Here is an 8,029-nt window from a genome sequence, read left to right on the forward strand (position 1 = left end):
GCTTGTGGTCCTTTCTTTCCTTGTCTTTTCATACTGCTTGCGTATCTTTCCTGCAGGTGCGGGCGGCGGCTCTGCTCTCTTCTTATTCCAATTGGGGTGTCGTGGCTACCACGCCGGCAGGTCACTGGGCCTGTTCTGGGAGCTGGCGGCAGCTCTGTTCTGCCCCTACTCCAATTGGGGTGACGAGTGTACCACGCCGGCAGGCCACTGGGCCTGATCCGCCGGTCGGTTGCAGGTTTGCCTACCCTGCAGGCGCGGGCGGCGGCTCTACTCTGCCCCTACTGCAAATGGGGTGACGTGTCTGTCGTACCGGCAGGCCACTGGGCCTGTCCCGCTGGTCGGTCGCAGATCTGCCCACCTTTCGGGCACGGGTGAAGGCTCTGCTCTGCCCCTACTCCAATTGGGGTGTCGTGACTACCCCGCCTGCAGGACACTGGGCCTGTTCCTGGCACGGGCGGCGACTCTGCTCTGCCACTACTCCAATTAGGGTGGTGTTTGTACCACGCCGGCAGGCTCCTGGGCCTGATCCGCAGGTCTGTTGTAGGTCTGCCTACCTTGGAGGCGCGGGCGGCGGATCTGCCCTGCCCCTCCTACCACGCCTGCGGACCCCTGGGCCTGATCTACAGGTTGATCACTGGTCTGCTCACCCTGCGGGCACGGGTGGCGGTTCTGCTCCGCCCCCGATTGGGGTCACGTGACCACCACACCGGCAGGGCCTGATCCGGGCGTGGGAGAAGGATCTGCTCTGCCCCTACTCCAGTTGGGGTGACGTGTGTACCACACTGGCAGGCCACTGGGCCTGACCCGCCAGGCTGTCACAGGTCTGTTTACCTTGCACGCTCATTCGTCACAGCGCGAACCGCGGCTCTGCCCTGCCCCTCCTACCACGCCCATGTACCACTGGGTCGCGGGTCTGCCCACCTTGCGGTTGCGGGTGGCGGCTCCGCTCCGCCCCCTCTCCAATTGGGGTCACCCGGTCACCACGCTGGCAAGCCGCTGGGCCTGCTCCGGGCGCTGGCGGCGGCCCGGCTCCTTCCCTCTGGCTCGACGACAAATTGAGGAGACTCGGGTGACTGTGCCTCACCCCCCCTACCAGGAGACCAACTGCTTATGTCACCACTGGTATTGATGAAGTTCCCTCCTCCGCCGCTTTCTGCAGACATCAGATCTCTGCCATGTTGGTATCCTATGCGAATGGCAGCATTTCGTTCCCCTTGCCGGGCAACCAAAGCACCGGGTGAGTCCTGACCGGCCCTCAGCAGGACCCGGACCGAGAAGCAGTTTCCGCGGGCTCCTAGCCCCGGGCCAGGGAAGTTCCGGGAGCCGGAACTCGGCCACTCCGTGCTCGGTGTAAGCTCCTATAAATGTAAGCTCCAAGAAGCAGTCCCCGCGGGCTCAGTTCCGGGAGCCGTAATTCGGCTGCTTAGTGCTTGTTGTATGCTCTGGTAGGCGCAGGGTCCAAGAAGCAGCCTCCGCGGGCTCAGCAGCCGCTCCGCGCTGGGTATTCACTCCGATAAGATCAGTTTCTAAGAAGCACCCAGGCGCTGAGCCCTAGCAATCTGTCTGCAAGCCGCAGGCGAATTGCAGCCTGAAATTACCTGTTCTATGGCTGAATGAGCTGCGGTCAGTCGAAAACAGCGGTGGTGACGTCAGTTTACCAACATGGTGGCTGCTGGCCTCCTCTGTGGTCTGACCGGTGTGGAGAACCGAGATGGACCGCTTCCTTCCCCCGTCTCGAACCCAGAATTCAGCCCTGAGTACGGTGCTTGCGCGGCTGGCAGAAACTGCAGCGCTGTAACCCTGCGTCTCTATCCCAGCGCACGCTGCAGATTCTAGCCTCGGGCCGATTTGCTGAATAAGCAGTGCGACAAACCTCTCGCGTTTGAGTCCCCGTAGCTGATCCTCGTGCGATGGAAATCCTTCCTCCAGGTTCCGGAGCACCCCACTATTGCTGGAAATTCCTAACAAGATATCCTTTAGCCGTCCTGACTTGTCATACTCCCACACAGTGAAGCAGCACACGGGGGCAATGCACTCCCCTCGCCGCCATCTTACCCCATCCTCCTTTTTTTAATTTATAAAGAACAATATGCACCCATTTGGGGCATATAGTTCCATGAGTTTTCACACTCTTGCAGATCTTTATAACCATCACAGACAGGATGTACAACACTTTTCAACACTCCCCAAAATTCTTCATACTGCTTTTTCACATATGAACTTCTCCCAACTCAGTCTTTGCTGGCTACTGACCTGATGAGTCTTATATTTTACCTTTCCCCAAATATAAATAAACCTACTTATCATAAAGAGAATACAGCATTTTAAATGAGTGAATTTTTTATTCTGTTTCACTGAAAGCATGGCATTGTTTACAAACTTTCACCAAATGATCTGTACAATACCTAACTCAATAATGAACAGGTGATACTTGGTCAGATACCAAATCTAGTTTCTGTTCTTACTATATTTTTACAAAATAAGAGAAAAGGCATAATTATGGAACATTAGAATGGAAGCAAGGTTTTGGTATCTCTGAGAGATAATTCTGAATATTTGTTTTGAAATAGTCCTTGAATTTGAAAGAGTTTCTCCACATAGTCTATTTTCAGTACCCAGTTGCATGGCAATACCACAAGCATTTGCTTACAAACTGTGAGTGAGTCAATTGGGACAAAATTGAAAAAAAGACGTCTTTACTATATCATGGATTACATATTTTTCTGAATTGACTAAATAAAACTATCAAGATAAAATTACCTCAGTTGCTTCCACAATTATTCAGTCTTCTTATATTTGCTTGTTTGTTTTACTTTGTTTAGTTTTAGTACTGGGGATTGAACGCAGAGGTGCTCTACCAATGAGCTATTTATTTATGTACTTACTTTTATACTTTGAGACAGCTGGCCTCAAACTGGGGTCTTCCTGCATTAGTCTCCTGAGTTGCTGGGATTACAGGATGCTGCAACAATGCCTGTAAAGTTTTCTTATATTCTTATATTGTCTCAAAGTTAAAAATTTGTTGTATTTTCCCTGTAAATTATCACTTAGATAATTTGAGATCTGCCAAATATTGCCACCTGCTCCAGCTGCTGAAATAATAAAACTATTCTTTATTGAATATAAGATTTAATATATATTTTCCATCATCTCTTAATTTTTAAATCATATGTAGCCATTATTCCCTAGACAGTCAATGTGTCAAAACTATGAAATATTTCTTTGAATGACATGATGAAAGCCTTAACTCTTAATAGCTAAGAATTCAACCTATTCCCAATGCTTGGTGTTTGAGTTCACCCTAAATGTACATCAGAAATTGTATGATTTACCATCACACCTTGAGGTGAGTAAAGAAGTGTTTATTCCTGCACATTGCACACCATTCACAGCAGGTATACAATATGCACACTAAGTGTTAGGCTTGTTGGATGGGTACTAATTCCCACTATGAATTGTAAAACAATCATAAAATAAACCAAAAATATTTTCCCCTGTAGCTTGTGCTATCAGTGATTAAAAGGACAAAGTTGTTGGCTCTCTCTTTTGCATACTTATCACTCAAAGCATCAGAGCAAATCATCTTGCACTTTAGATATTTCATCCAAATACAAACCCAGCTTTCTGTTCTAGCTACAGACATGCACACATTAGTAACTGGATTCTACACTATATGATAATACTATTAGGTAATGTCTATCATTGTCATTTGCAATAATATTTTAGAGATAAGGTCCAAAGCATGTTTGTTAGTAACCTTTCAGCTGATATTATAAGCTTCTCTGTTTCAATGTGGGTTAAATTTCAGTTAGTAAAAAAACAATTTTGAATGATACCATAGTGGCATCAATTTTTACTTGAAAGCACTGTTTTTCATCTGTTAAAGAAAAACTAACTTGGATTACTGGAGAGGTTTCTTTAATTCATAAATAGATGAAAAACTGTAAATTTTATGCTACCATCTGAAAACATTTCTTAACAGTGAATATGCCAGTCAGAATCTTTAAATATTTGCTTATGTACTTACAATTTCACCTATTTTTCCCATTAAATATCACATTCACAGATTCATTTGTCTTGGTACTTAAAAAATTACACCCCATGTCTGCTCTGGAATTTTCTTCAAAATCCATATTAATGATATTTTTCAGTTATAATGTTTCCAATAAAATTACTATTTTACTACCTTTATACATGCTTTGACCAATGTGTATGAATCAAGGATGTAAGAAACACAAAAGTGGCGAAAAGGAACTCTTAGCAAAAGTACATGACACTCAAATTATATGGACATAATTTGGTTGAGATAAACAAAAAATCTCTCAGTCTGCGAGTGGAGTGGTCTAGCTATTCATTATCACATAACAAACTACCCCCAATAAATCATACAACAACCTCTTAATTCTATTTCCCTGTTTTGGGGGTTAGAAGTCAAGGAGGGCTGGAGAACTCTTCAGTTCTGTGTAATGTTAAGGAGTCGAGTCCCCGCAGTGTTCAACTCTCAGAAAGCTCCTCTAGAAGATTCAAGGCAACTTCACTCTCCAGTGGAGAATCAATAAGGATGGTAGGAATGCTGGCCTCTGCAGGGACTCTCTATTTAGTATGCTTATCAATGGGGTGGCTGCTCTAATGTGGCTATGGCAGGGAAATCAGGGTCTTGTTACACAGTGGGTGGTTACGGACTCCCAGAGGCAGTGTTCTTAGAGATGAAATATAGAAGTTGATAGGCTCTTAAAACCTGACCTAGAAACTGGCTGGTAGTCACTTCCTCCACTCTATTTTAGTCCAAGTATTCAATAAGTATTCTATAAGGCCATTCCTTTTTCAGGGTTAAGGGAACTGAGAAGAATGACAAAGAGTTTGTGGTCATCTTTAATCTGTCACACCAAGGCTAACAGTTTGGGCCACCCTTGGCAGTACCTGGGCACCTACTAACTTTTATGACAACACTCATTTTGAGCTTTGTAGGACTTCGTCTAATGCTCATAGCTCATCATATATTTCATAGTTGCAAGATGCATGTAGGCTAGTTACTTAACTTCTTTTTTTCTCAGAAACTGTAAAACTACTTATAGTGTGATAAAACACCAGAGACTGGCACTGCTCAGCAGACCACAGTATGAGGAACAAAGCTATATAGCATATCTTCACTTCCTGTAGCACATAGTTAAAAGGTCTAACATGCCCTAGGAATACTGAACTTTTTCATGACATATGAATGGTCTCCAACACTAATATAAATGCTAACTCACTTAGCTAGATTGCTAATGTATTACATGGACATTAAAAACAATATAAAATTATCCTGATTTTGTATATTCAGTAGTTTATAAAATGCTTTTATTTGTATTATTATATTTGTATCTTAAAATAGCTCTGAGATATTTAAGGGCTGTAATTATCATTTTTAATAGATTAATGCTTGGCAATTCAGAAAGAGAAATTTTTCCAAACTTGTAATAGAGGCAAATTTGACTTTTAAATTTTTCTTTAGTATTAATTTATTCGAAAATTATTGAGCATCTACCATGCACTAAATTCTATAGAATAAGTATTATAAATATGACACAAGAAAAGAACTCTCAAATTACCTATGCCTAGTAGCTTATTGCTTACTTGCTTTTTTTTCCTTCCAAATTTCATTAATGTACTACTTTCATACATTTTATTTCAAACCTGGACATCACCTACACACAATTCATATTTATCATCAGCTCACATACTTTCAATACTTAAATGAACCTGACCTTGATTTATGACATAATATTATTTTTTAAGTCAGAGGCATATTTATTATTTATTAAAATAATGAACTATTCTTGATTTAATATATATACATATATGATACCACTCAGAAACAATCATCTACACTGCCTACACTTCCAGAAGCACATATACACCACCTTGGGAAAGCCTGTCCAGTGGTTTTCATGTTACTGATGTTTCCCAGGTCTTGAATACCATATATGTATAAAGAAAAAGGAAATCCTGCTCTATTTTGGAGATCTTTGCACCATATGACCAAAAGCTGGCAAACCATACACTTGGAATATGTTCTCCCAAGTTTATCCTCAGAATTACTCCTAAATAGTGTATTTCTGAGCAGTAGTACAATATCTAAGTGTACCTTTGGGGAAACTCAAGCCACTAAATGATAGAATTCAACCAATCATTGTATCTTCATCAGCCCTGAAATACAATCTACAACTGTTCCTTTTGTTTCACATGTTGGTAAGAAGAGATTGAGATAGAAAGGTAAAGAAAATATTGCTAGCTATTTGTCATGTTATATTTTGTTTTGTCTTGCCCTCATGATTCACATGTATCCCCTCTGCTAGATGCAATACAAATGTGCACATTGCATCACATGTAATCAACATAGATCCTGGGATTGTTTCCCTTCACTACTATTGCATAGAAACATTGCAAGTATGGTGCTCGCTTCGGCAGCACATATACTAAAATTGGAACGATACAGAGAAGATTAGCATGGCCCCTGGGCAAGGATGACACGGAAATTTGTGAAGTGTTCCATATTTTTTTAGGCAGAACTAACATAATCAAAATGGCGATATTACCAAAAGTTCTCTATAGGTTTAATGCAATGCCAATCAAAATCCCAATGGCATTTCTTGTAGAAATGGAGAAAGCAATCATGAAATTCATATGGAAAAATAAAAGACCCAGAATAGCAAAAACAACTCTAAGCAGGAAGTGTGAATCAGGAGGTATAGCGATACCAGACTTCAAACTATACTACAGAGCAATAGTAACAAAAACAGCATGGTACTGGTACCAAAACAGGCGGGTGGACCAATGGTACAGAATAGAGGACACAGAAACCAATCCACAATATTACAACTATCTTATATTTGATAAAGGGGCTAAAAGCGTGCAATGGAGGAAGGATAGCATCTTCAACAAATGGTGCTGGGAAAACTGGAAATCCATATGCAACAAAATGAAACTGAATCCCTTTCTCTCGCCATGCACAAAAGTTAACTCAAAATGGATCAAGGAGCTTGATATCAAATCAGAGACACGGCATCTGATAGAAGAAAAAGTTGGCTACGATCTACATACTGTGGGGTCGGGCTCCAAATTCCTCAATAGGACACCCATAGCACAAGAGTTAATAACTAGAATCAACAAATGGGACTTACTCAAACAAAAAAGTTTTTTCTCAGCAAAAGAAACAATAAGAGAGGTAAATAGGGAGCCTACATCCTAGGAACAAATCTTTACTCCTCACACTTCAGATAGAGCCCTAATATCTAGAGTATACAAAGAACTCAAAAAATTAAATAATAAGAAAACAAATAACCCAATCAACAAATGGGCCAAGGACCTGAACAGACACTTCTCAGAGGAGGACATACAATCAATCAACAAGTACATGAAAAAATGCTCACCATCTCTAGCAGTCAGAGAAATGCAAATCAAAACCACCCTAAGATACCATCTCACTCCGGTAAGATTGGCAGCCATTATGAAGTCAAACAACAACAAGTGCTGGTGAGGATGTGGGGAAAAGGGTACACTTGTACATTGCTGGTGGGACTGCAAATTGGTACAGCCAATTTGGAAAGCAGTATGGAGATTTCTTGGAAAGCTGGGAATGGAACCACCATTTGACCCAGCTATTCCCCTTCTCGGTCTATTCCCTAAAGACCTAAAAAGAGCATGCTACAGGGACACTGCTACATCGATGTTCATAGCAGCACAATTCACAATAGCAAGACTGTGGAACCAACCTAGATGCCCTTCAATAGACGAATGGATAAAAAAAAATGTGGCATTTATACACAATGGAGTATTACTCTGCATTAAAAAATGACAAAATCATAGAATTTGCAGGGAAATGGATGGCATTAGAACAGATTATGCTAAGTGAAGCTAGCCAATCCCTAAAAAACAAATGCCAAATGTTTTCTTTGATATAAGGAGAGTAACTAAGAACAGAGTTGGGAGGAAGAGCATGAGAAGAAGATTAACATTAAACAGGGGTGAGAGGTGGGAGGGAAAAGGA

At 42.0% G+C, this 8,029-nt stretch overlaps 1 non-coding gene across 1 annotated transcript; it reads left to right on the forward strand.

The window, feature by feature from the left end:
• The first annotated feature begins 6,434 nt into the window (after positions 1-6,434).
• Positions 6,435-6,541, forward strand: LOC114095929 (U6 spliceosomal RNA). The gene has a single exon (XR_003583326.2). It is a non-coding gene; the product is annotated as a U6 spliceosomal RNA (small nuclear RNA).
• Positions 6,542-8,029: the final 1,488 nt, after the last annotated feature.

Source organism: Marmota flaviventris, chromosome 3 (assembly GCF_047511675.1).
Source record: "Marmota flaviventris isolate mMarFla1 chromosome 3, mMarFla1.hap1, whole genome shotgun sequence".
Taxonomy (NCBI): Eukaryota; Metazoa; Chordata; class Mammalia; order Rodentia; family Sciuridae; genus Marmota; species Marmota flaviventris.